Below are 12,283 nucleotides of genomic sequence, written 5' to 3'. Positions count from 1 at the left end.
GCTCAGTGAAAAGCCCCACTGACCCTCATCACACAACTGAGTTAGATGCCCTCCCATGCCCTCTGAGCTTCCAAAAAGCAGAGGATTATGGTAGACTCTGAAGATCAGGAGATGCTTGATACATCCCAATATATGAGCTCTGTGACCTTGGGCAGGTTACTGACCTTCTCTGAGGCTCTGTGCTCTTATGAGAAAAAGAAAGAAAAACACCCACCTCCTAGGGTTATGAGGAGTTAAGCCAACTTGCTTAAAGTTCACAGAGAAGAGCTAGCCAGGCAAGTTTAGGCAGACGGCAGTGATCTTTTTTATCCTGCCTGTGCACTTTTCCATAGAGGAAACACTCACACTATCTTGTTCTTGCCTCTTTGCTTTTTTTAGTTCCAGAACTGACAACTGTGTGTTCAGAGGTGACTGAGTCCAAATACACACTTTGTTAGACTGGCCCTGTGTGTGTGTGTGTGTGTGTGTGTGTGTGTGTGTGTGTGTGTGTCTGTGTCTGTGTATTGCGTCTGTGTGTCTGTGTGTGTGTGTCTGTGTATATAAGACAAGGGTCAACTTCCGGTTTCATTCCTCAGACATCATACACCTTGTTTATTGAGACAGAATCTCTCTCTAGGGTCTGAGAGCTTGCCATTTAGGCTAGGCTGGCTGGCCAGTGGGCCCCAGGAATCCTCCTGTCTGTCTCACCACTGCTGGGATTACAAGCACACATCAATTTTGCACACCGGAGATCAAACTCAGGTCCTTGTATTTGCACAGCAGGCATTTCACTGACTGAGCTATCTCCTCAGCCTTCAAATACACATATTGCAGCTAAAGTAAAGGTGGCCAGTCAGGGCCAAGAGCCAGCTACTGAAAGAGGCAGATCCTAGACTCCCAGAGTGCCTCACCTTCTTCCTTCATCTTGACAACAGCACAGACCATCTGGCCTTGAGGAGCAGAGAACACAGGTGGGCAACAGAGAAACCCAAAAAAGATCTGCCGGTTGGTGGCCAGGGAGGGGCCGCGGCACGTGCAATTTAATAGAGTAAGTCTGTACACACTGGAACAGGCTGTGCTGCTGCCGTCAGTGGTGTCAGTCTCTCTGAAGACAGATGACACCCATAGGAGAGTCACCAGCAGAAGATACAGGACACCCAGAGGCAAAGACCATCAGGAGTCTCTAGAAGGGCCCAGATCTCAGTCAGACAAGGAAAGCCGACAGCAGTGTCCAAATGCTGTCCAGTGTTTGGGCTATATGCCAAGTCCACTGACTTCAGCTTTTGTCTAAGCTCACTTGATGACATTCCAATAGATCGACTCCTCACCAGGGATCTTGCCACTGCGAAAGATGAGCAATACATGCTTTCAGTTCCTGGGAAGAGATTCCAACCCCTGGCATCCATTGCACCTGGGATATGTACAGGGTTTTGTGACTTTTCCATCCATCACTTTCCAAAGCATTGCCCCTCAGAGTCCAGGGAAAGAATCCATCTCTGGTCCAGGAATGAGATTCCATTCCTGCCTTCAAAGACTTCAGAGACCCGGCATGATGGCACATCCTAGCACTTGGGAGGCAGAGACCAGCCTGATCTACATAGTGAGTTCCAGGCCAGCCAGGACTACATAGTGAGACCCTATCTAAAAACTTTTAAATAGAAGCAAAACAAACAAAAAACTTCAGGGGGTTCTTTCCTAACTCAGAACCTAATTTTCTTTTCTACTCTACCCCACTTGCTTGCCCATAGGGACTATTGGGCACTGTAACTTGACTCAAAGTACTGTTTACATAAATTGCTGAGTGGACAGCCTCATTTTGAGCTACTAAGAGTGGCATGCTCGGTAAGCAAGGGTGAGAAGTTGGTCTCAGCACACTTAGAAATAGCCAGGTTCCTTTCACAGAAGCCTCTGGAGTTCAAGGAGGCCCTGGTTGTTTTCTGGTGTCTGTGTGGTACCACTTCTGTTGTCTAAAGACATGCTGTGGGTTGGGGACATAGCTCAGTTGGCAAAGTGCTTCCTACGAAAGCATGAGGACCTAGAACTCACATTTTAAAATCTAGGTACAGCCAGGTGTGGCGGAGCACTCCTTTAACCCCAACACTTGGGAGGCAAAGGCAGGCGAATCTCTGTAAGATTGAGGCCAGCCTGCTCTACACAGCAATTTCCAGGACAGCTGGGGCTACAGGTAAATCCTGTCTCAAAAATTAAAAACTAAAAATAAAATCTGGGTACTGTGGCACAAGTTTGTAATCCCGGTGTCGGGGTGGTGGAGACAGGTGGAAACCTGGAGCTCACTGACCAGTCAGCCTTACCTAATCAATGAGTTCCAAGCTAGCGAGAGACCTGTCTCCGCGTATGTGGAGGTCTGAGAACTTTCAGGAGTCATTTCTCTCCTTCCACCTTGTTTTGAAGCAGAGTCTCTCTTGTTTCTGCCACCAGCTTCCAGCACATTCTCTCTTTTCTGCCTCCCATTCCCCCACAAGAACCCTGGGATTACAGATTCATGCCACTGCATCCAACTTCACATGAGTTCAGAGGATTAAATTCAGGTCATCAGGCTTGTGAGTAGCTGCCTTTACCTGCTGAACCATCTCATCAACCCCATCTGTTTATTTATTCTTTGGTATGGTCTCCCTGTAGGCCCAGTTGGCCTGGAACTCACTATATAGACCAGGCTGGCCTTGACCTCACAGGTATGCACCTGCCTCTGCCTCTGCCTCCTGAGTGCTGGGATTAAAGGAAGGTGCCATCATGCCTGGCTTCATTTATTTATTCTTGAGACAGGATTTCACTTTGTAGCCTAGGTTGGCCTCAAACTCATCATCCTCCTGCCTCGGCCTTCCAAGTGTTGGAATTAGAGGAATGAGCCACCATGCCTGCATATGCTTACTCACATTCATTGAACACAGTTTGGACTGTGAAGAAAAGAAAGCGTGACAGAGCCAGAGGGGTCCTTCCACTCTGTGATTAACCTGAGTAAACACTTGGAAATAGATGGTATTTGTGCTTAGGGAGATGTACTAGGTAAATTCAACTGATGCTACTCGAACTGTGCAGACTGTTAGTAAGTACTAAACATTCATTGTGGTAAAATTAATGCAGCCAAAAACCAAACACAATTTCCACTGAGAATGTCTTGATACTTGGCTGGGTCTGAGGCAGCTTGGAGCTGTAGGGTTGGCTATAGCAGTGGTGCATGGTGAGCTGTATTTAGACACATCTAAGGAAGAAGTGCCACTCTATTCATGACTCATTTTTACAGGATGAATCATTTGCATGGATTACACTTACTTCTTAAACCCAAACCCATGATTTGCTGTATTTTTCCTAATAAAGGAATTGTGCCTCGATCCCTTGCTATAACAGAATACAACAGACTGGGTAATGTTTAAAGAATACAATTTGACTCTTCCCCATTCTGAAGGCTAGGAAGGCCAAGATCAAGGCCCTGGAAACTGGTCTGCTGAGGAGCTTGCTGTGTCTTCACATGAAGAAGGCAGAAAGGCCATGTGAGGTACAGCCTGACTGATAAGGACCTTAATCCCACTGGCAAGGGAGAAGCCCTCGAGGTCTCATCACTACTTAGACATCTACCTCTTCTTTAAAATTGATTTTTGTTTTATTTATTTTTTTATTTAAAAAATTTTAAATTAAGGCCAGGCGTAATAGCACACACCTTTAATCCCCGTACCTAGGAGGCAGAGGCGGGTGAATCTTTGTAAGTTTGAGGCCAGCCTGGTTTACATAGAGAGCTCCAGGCCAACTGGGGCTACAGGGAGACCATGTCTCAAAAAGACGCCCCCCCAAATTATTTTTTTATTTTATTAAGTCTAGTGGCATAGGCCTGTAATTGCAGGTACTCTGGAAACTGCAGTAGGGAAATCCAAGACCATCCTGTACTATATGGTGAGGTAAACTTATCCCTAAGCTGACTACATGTTTGGAAGGTGTGTACGTAGGGACATGTTATTTTCATCCAGTTGAGGCCAGAGAGGTCTGAGACCTGGTGTTCCCTGGACTTCATTTGTTCCCTATTACATAATGAAATACTCTGACAAAAGCAACATAAGGGAGAAAGGGTTTACTTTAGCTCTTAGTTCAAGGTACAGTCCGTCATGGCGGGGAATCAAGGCAGCATGAGCCTGGAGTAATTGGGTTATTTTACATCTGCACCAGAAGAGAGCTAGCACACATGCTAGCACTCAGCTCACTTTCTCCATGTGACACAGTTTAAGATCCCCTGCCCAGGAACTGGTCCCACCCACAGTCAAGCTGGGGCTTCCCACATCAGTCAATACAATCAAAATAACCCCCCGCAGGTTCAGCCAGAGGCCCATCTCCCTGGAGATTCTGGAGTCTGTCAAGTTGACAGTTAACACTGACCATCACTCTGGACATTTGAGTCACAACAGGCAAGCAACAGTGCCTCAGTTTCACTCTTGTCTCACACTCAGTTTCCCAACTGGTGTCCCAACTCTTTCATGTCCATAATAGCAAAACTCGAAACAATGTACTGACTGTCCCTGTGTTTTGATTTTCTCTGTAACAAAAGTACCTAGTTAGGGTATCTGTTATTTCAGGTCTTCAAAGAAGCTGATGCCAAGACTCTCTCTGTGTGTCTGTGTGTGTGTGTGTGTCTGTGTGTGTGTGTGTGTGTGTGTGTGTGTAACACATACCTAGGCATTCCTCTGCCTCTGGTTGAGCAGCTCCCGGAACAAGAGCGATTGTGTGTCCAGTATCATGGGATGGCACACTTTCAAGAGAGGACAAAGAGGGAAAGGAGATAACTACTTCCTTTCTCACCTGTGGCCTTGCACTGGAACAGCCTGAGAAGGGGCAGCCAGGAGAAGCTGGGGCAGGAAGATCTATTTTTCAGAGGTCACCAGACAGTGCTAGAATGGTGAGGTTGGCCTGGGGGCTGGCAATGTGGCTAGTGGAGATGGAGCTTTGTGGAATGAGGGCTGGGAAGGGCCATTTGTCAGAGGTTTGGGTGGACAGCAGGGGGGAGAGTAACCCCTAGGGTCAACGGTGCAAAGTGGAAGGGCAAGAGGACTTGAGGGGCCCTTGAGTATGGGCATGCTGTTCTCTGTGCCTCCTTGATAGCTCTCCGTCGTTCCATCGTCATCCACCCAGCACACCTGTGGAAAGGGATTCAGCTCATGAAATAGAGTTAATGGAAATCACTTGTTAGGAAATAGCGCAGCTGAGGTGAGGTGGGGAACCTTCAGACATCAGTAGGCCTGTTCCTGATGTTGGAAAGAGAGGAAGAAAGTTGTGGCAATGCCGCCATCATATCATGAGATAGAGTGGCATCTCCCAGGACTGGGCCTGCCATGCTCAGTCACTAGGCGAAAGTAACCCAGAGCTCAAGTTCTCTCCCGGGGCACTGTCTGGACTCTGCCATGGGCTGCCATAAGAAGTTAAGGATCGACTTAATTCTGGTAGAAGTGCTTATAATGGAGATGGCTGTGTATTGATCTTCCAGTTTCCCACAACATCCAGCACCCTGGAGCACCTGCCTTCTCACCACTCTCCCAGGCTCCTTTCTACTCCCATGGTAGTCCTCCTTTCACCCCTACCCCATCTTATTCTCTCTCTCTCTCTCTCTCTCTCCCTATCTCTCTCCCTCTCTTTTTCTCTCCCTCTCTCTCTCTTTCTCCCTCTCTCCCTCTCTCCCTTCCTCCCTCCCCTTCTCTGTCTCTCTCTCCAGTCTCAGGTATTGCAGGTTGACCTAAAAGAATGACCTTGATCTTCTTACCCTCCTGCCTCTGCCTCCAGAGCTCTAGGAAGACAAGCAGTAACCACCATTCCTGGTTTATACATTACTGTGAGTCAAACCTAGGGCTACATGCATGTTAGGCAAGCAGTCTACCAACTGAGCAACATCCTCAGACCCCTTTATTCTTTCTCTGTAAGCCTTTTCCCAGACCTGCTCTGCAGTTGTACCTCCCTCCCTCAGCTGCAGATGGGGTGGGGAGTGGGAGAGGGATGGTGCCTGGCTGGGACAGCCCTAAATAGGGGAATAGGAAAGTCTGGGATCTGAGAGGGAGAGGCTCACAAGCATCCTGCCTCGCCACACAGGACTTTCAGCACAATGTGATCCAAACAGGAGGTTTCTTCCAGAATGGAAGCCACACTCCTGGTTTGGAGGACCAGGCCTGACTTGCCCTGTTTTTACAGCTTCACCCACACAGCACCAGCCTTCACCTGTCACTCTTCCAGCCTGAAGGGAGGAGCACCAGTAGCCTTCAGTACCCTTATCCCTCCCTGACACCACAGAACCCATTTTAGCTCTTACCACCTGCTGGTCCCCAGTGTACCGAGTGACATTAATCTTCACTGTCAGGAGGAAGCTGAGGGAGCCCTCACTTCTCCTTTGGGGTTTGTGTTGTGAAACTCTTCCTCCATCCCCAACATTGTTAAGTCCTGTTTTCACTCTCACAGCTATGTGCAAAATCCAAATGGCATCTTTCTAAAACTGGACAGATGAAGCCATGACTTACCCTGAAATGAACCTCTAGGGACCAAGGAGCACTGCTATGCATGAGGGGACAGCAAAGAGTCATTGCCGCTGACTCCCTTCCTCTTGTTCCTAATTGAAGGAAGCAGGCCCAGGGTGGACAGTCTAGGAAAATGCACAACCAAAGGATGGAACTGTTGGAAAAGTATCAGCATGTCAGTACAAACTGAGCCAAGGAAAGGGATGATCAGAGCTAGGGAGGCCTCCAGAGTGGCAAAGTCACATGCATGATCTCTCCAAGTTCATCCCCTGATCATGTCTTTGTAACTGGTATCTCTCTAGTCCTCTAGCAGGGGGCCTCCCTGCGGACATTCCCTAGTGTCCACTCTGAGTGCTCCCTTCCTGCTATTGATGGAGAAGGACAAGAAAGCACAGCAAAGAGGGGAGGGAGCATCCAAGCTCCACAGTGGGTCTCAGACCCCTAACCTCAACCTCTCAGAACTCACTAACTGATGCACCCATCCCTCAGACTCAAATTTGACGTCACCTTATTTCATGTCGTACGAAAGATCTCCAATGTTGTAGATCAGGGGTGTTTTCTTCAAAAGTTGTCCTTGAGAGTTAAGGAGATGGCTCAGGGGGTAAAGTGCTTATTGTGCAAGCATGAGTCCATATCCCCAGCAGTCATGTAAAAGCTCAGTGTGGCAACATACACCTATAATCTCAATATGGGGGAAGCAGAGACAGGCTGATCTCTGGAGCTCACTAGCCAAATCTGTGAACTTCAGGCTCAATGAGAGACCCTGTCTCAGAGAATTAAAACAGAGAAATTAAGGAAGACACTGGATGTGAATGTCCGGCCTCTGTATGTACTTACAAGCATATGTGTGTTCATACATATATGCATACACATATGACCATGTATATAAACACACATATACACAATTAAAGTTGTCTTTGAAAATATCTCATTTGGAATGGTCCATTCATATAAGGATGACCACTCTGATTGAACCATGTATAAACTCTGGTTGGGGACATTAAAGATTAGTTAGTACGTCCAGGGACTAGCCCTTCCTTAAAACTCAACTACCAGATCTCCCTAAAACCACATGGCCATGGTGGCTAGCTTGGGAACACTAGACAGAAGTTGAATAGGAACCAGCATCAGCTTCTAGAAGGTCAATATATCCATCTGAAAGACACTTGGGTGCTGACTTAGTTTCTCTTCCTTTTGTTGTGATAAAATGCCCTGGGGAAAGTAACTTAAGACAGAAAGGCTCCCAGTTCAAAGGCACAGTCCATCACGGCAGGTAACTCAAGATGGCAGAAGCTTGAAGCAACTGGTTACTTAGCATCAACAATCAGAAAACAGGGAGAGATGAATGCATGCAGCACTCTTTGTCTGATACAGTTCAGAATGGCAGCCAGGGAATGGTGCACCCATAGTGGACAGGTTTTCCCAACTAGTTAATGCACTCCCCCACAAGCATGCCTAAAGGCCCATCTCCCAGCTGATTCTAGATTCTATCAAGCTGACAGTTAACACTACCTATCATAGGTGCAATGGTGGGACTCCAGAGGGTACAGCCTGGTGCAGATCCCAGCCACACCAACAGCCAGATGTGGCTTTGGGCCGGCTCCTGATGCTTTAGGGAATGGTCTCCTCTGTCAAAAGAGAACAGCAGTGGTTCATGTTGCACTTCTGTGAGAGTTAAAGCAAATTAAGATCTGTGAGGATCTTTGACCTGAGCCTGACTCAGAACCCTCATTCCTTGAGCACTTGTGGTGGCGATCATGGGTGTGATTCCTGAAAAGAGGTGTAGGCTGTAATTCCAAGGTAGTAACATCTTCCTACTCAGCCACTCTTTCCAGGAAAACTTTTTTTAAAGTTTTTACGTGTATGAATGTTTTGCCTGCATGTATGTAAATGTATCCTTGTGTACAATGCCCACAGAGGCCAGAGAGGGTGTCAGATCCCGTGAATTGAAGTTAAGGATGGTTGTTAGCCACCATGTGGGTTCTGGAAACCAAATCCAGGTCCTCTGCAAGAGCAGTCAGCGCTCTTAACTGCTGAGCCATCTCTCTAGCTCCCAGGAAGCTATTTTTAATTTGGAAATTTCCATCCCTCAAATTCAACACTGAACATTAGGAAGCAAAAGAAGAAGCTGACCTCTCTTGAGTTATCAGATGCTCTATTTATTTGTGTGTTTGTTTTGCCTTTGCTGACTTTAACTGTAGACTCAGTTCTTCACAGGGATGCAGCATTGAGTTAGTGCTAGTAGGATGTAGGCATCTCTGCCAGGAGGGTGGACCAGTGCTTTTCAACCTTACAAGATGATACTGTCTGCAATAGTTGGGTTTTGTGATGCAAAATAAGATTTTTGCTTAAAATTCTTATTGATTTAAAATTATTAGAGAATGACATACCACAAAGAAAATATAAGTACATTTTAAAATGTAATATTAGGGGTTGAAGAGATGGCCCCACAGCTAAGAGCATTTGTTGCTTTCCTAGAGGACCAGGGTTCAGTTCCCAGTATCCACATCTGGTGGCTCAAACCACTTGTAACTCCAGCTTCAGGGGATCCAGCACCCTCTTTTGACCCTCATGGGCACTGCACACATGTGGTACACATACATATATTCAGGCACACATATATACACATAAAATAAATAAATAATCTTGACATAAAATTAATCCTTCCTGCCAGGTGTGGTGGCACACGCCTTTAATCCCAGCACTCAGGAGGCAGAGGCAGGTGGATCTCTGTGAGTTCAAGGCCAGCCTGGTCTACATAGTGAGTTCCAGAACAGCTGGGGCTACAGGGAGACCCTGTCTCAAAAAGACCAAAAAAAAAAAAAAAATCCTTCCTTCACTCTCCTATATAATTACATTTCCTTATTTTTTTAACAGAGCATAGGGTAGTGGTTTATTTACAGAAGAGTGGGTGCCCCACATTTACGGCTGTGCCATAAAGTCCACACTCAAATACAGATTCTGTGACCTCTTGACAGCCATACAAAATTGTGAGAGAGGTGCCTTTTGGTGTTCTCGGCTTATATATCCTTTGCTCCTTCCCATTACATTTCCTTTTTAAAAATTAAATTCTACTTTATTTCAAATGTAGCCAGATAGAAATGGTTTACACATTTCCTGGTATTATTTAGAATATCACTCACAATCATATTTGAGAAGATTTATTGTGCAATATATATTTACTTTCTCCTTTTTAATTTTTAAAAATGATTACATTTTTCTTACAGGTATATATTGTTCATTGAACACACTGCCCTCTCACCCCATTCCCCCATCCTCGTACTGCTCAGTCCTCCCCCATTACTCTTTGTTCCCCGAGACCGTTTCACTTCTTTCATTTAATCCATACATACATGATTTTATGTAACTATATAAAATCTAGAAGTCCCACATGAGAGAAAACAGGCAATATTTATCTTTCTGAGACTGACTTAATTTGTTTAATTTGATTATCTTCATCTGCATCCATCTTTCCTGCAAATGACATAACTTCATTCCTCTTTATGGCTGAAAAAACTCCATTGTGTATATAAGCCACAGTTCCTTATCCACTCCTCTGTTATTGGACACCTGGGTTGGTTCCATAACTCAGCAACTGCGAACAGTGCTGCAGTGAGTATTCATGTGCAGGTGTCTCTGTGACATGTCAACTTACAGACCTTTGGGTAAATACCCAGGTGTGTTACTGGATATTCTTGAGTCGTGGTGACTTTTCCTTTCAATTCACTGATTGGTGTTGCCTCACCCATAGATGGAAAGTATCCAGCTCAATTCCTCTCTGACAAGAATTATTGTCCTGTCAGGTGTAATGGCTCATGTCTATAATCCCAACACTCAAGAGACTGAGGGAGGAGAACAGTCACCAGGTTGAGGCCAGTCCAGACTACATAGCAAGTTCACAGTCATCCAGAGATACTAAGCGGAACCTTGTCTCAAAAGGGTAATAATTCGCTGGAACTGGGGAGATGGTTCAGTCAGTAAAGTGCTTGCTGCACAAGCATGAGGACCTCAGTTCAGATCCCAGCACCCATGAAAAATGCCAGATGTAGTAACATGCCCCTGTAATACTGGTGTTGAAGAGGTGGAGACAGGAGGCTCCCTGGGGCTTTCTTGCCAGTCTGTCTAGTCAGATCAGCAAACTTCAGGTTCAGTGAGAGAATCTGTCTCAAAAAATAAGGTATGGGCTGGAGAAATGGCTCAGCAGTTAAGAGCACTTACTGCTCCTGCAGAGAACCTGGACTCAGTTCCCAGCACCCACAGAGCAGCTCACAACTGTCTGTAATTCCAGTTCCAGGGAATACAACACCCTCTTCTGGATGCCATGAGCATTGCATACACATGTATGCACATATATACATGTAGATAAACACATATACATAAAGTAAAAATTAAAACAATAAGGTAGAGAGTAATTGATGAAATAACCCAACATCAACTTCTGATCAAGCATGCATGCGCGCACACACGCACACACACACAAAGTGAAGAGAAATTAGCTTAGGTGAGGATGTAGCAGAAGAGTGTTCCAAGCAAAAGAAAATGTATTATAAAGTTTTGGAGGATGGCTAGGATGCAGCTCAGTTGGTAGAGTGCTTGCCTAGCACATAGGAAGTCCTGGGTTCAATTCAGGCATAGTGGTGCATGCTTGTAATCCAAGCATTTGGGATGTAGAGGCAAGACCAGAAGTTCAAGGTCATCTTCCACAACCGATCTAGTTCCAGGCCCCCAAGGGAGTGCCTCCCCTGGTGTGATGGAAATCTACACATGTCATCACTGTCTTGCTTTGGTTACAGAAGAATGTGCTGGAGAACGAGGGTGGCACAGAAAGCAGAAGCCAAAAATGGTGCAAGAGACACAGCCCCTGGGACCCAGTCCCATCACACCCAAGCTTCTGGCCTTTACATTACATAAGCCAGTAAAGTCCCTTCTTTACTTACATGGGTTTTCATCACTTACATCCTGAAGCATTGGGCAATGAAGGACGTGAAACGTAAGCTCTCAGATGGGTGCTTAAGAGCTAACGTGTCCCTAGCCATCTCTTCCTCTAAGGACCACTATTGACAAATTACAGATCCATACACCCCACCTGGAGGGGCTTTGCCTTGCTGGGGCACTCTCCTTCCTTTTACTTTAAAAAATAGTTTTTATTTTATGTGTATAAGTATTTTGCCTGCATATATGTAAGTGTACCACATGCATGTAATGCCCACAGAAGCCTAAAGAGGGCATCAGATCCCCTGGAACTGGAGTTGTGGGCAGACACCATATGGGTGCTGGGAACCAAACCCACATCCTCTACAAAAATAGTCAGTGCTCTTGACCACTGAGCCATCTTTCCAGCCCCTCATTCCTTTTACTTAAAAAGGTATATATATATATATATAAACTGTCTCCTGAGCCTCTATATATATAATTTTTTTTGAGACAGGGTCTCGCTGTAGTCTCAGCTGACCTGAACTCACTATGTAGACCAGGCTAGCCTTGAGCTCACAGCAATCCACCTGCCTCTGCCTCCCCAGTGCTGGGACTAAAGGCATGCACCACCATGCCTGGCTTATTTTTATTATTTTATGTCTATGTGTAAGAGTGTATGCATGTGTGTGCAAGTGCCTGCTGAGGCCACAAGAGGGTGTTAGATGCCCTGGAGATGGAGTTACGAGCATTTGTGATTCACCCAAAGTGAGTGCTGGGAATGGAACTCAGGCTCTCTGCAAGAACAGCAAGTGCTCTTAACCACTGAGCCATCTCTCCAGCCCCTCTTTTATTTTTTTCAGTTATTTATATTTATTCTTTCACAATATGTA

This window comes from Nannospalax galili, unplaced genomic scaffold (assembly GCF_000622305.1).
Source record: "Nannospalax galili isolate Female #2095 unplaced genomic scaffold, S.galili_v1.0 scaffold951, whole genome shotgun sequence".
Classification (NCBI taxonomy): domain Eukaryota; kingdom Metazoa; phylum Chordata; class Mammalia; order Rodentia; family Spalacidae; genus Nannospalax; species Nannospalax galili.
Note: the sequence above shows the minus strand (reverse complement) of the source record.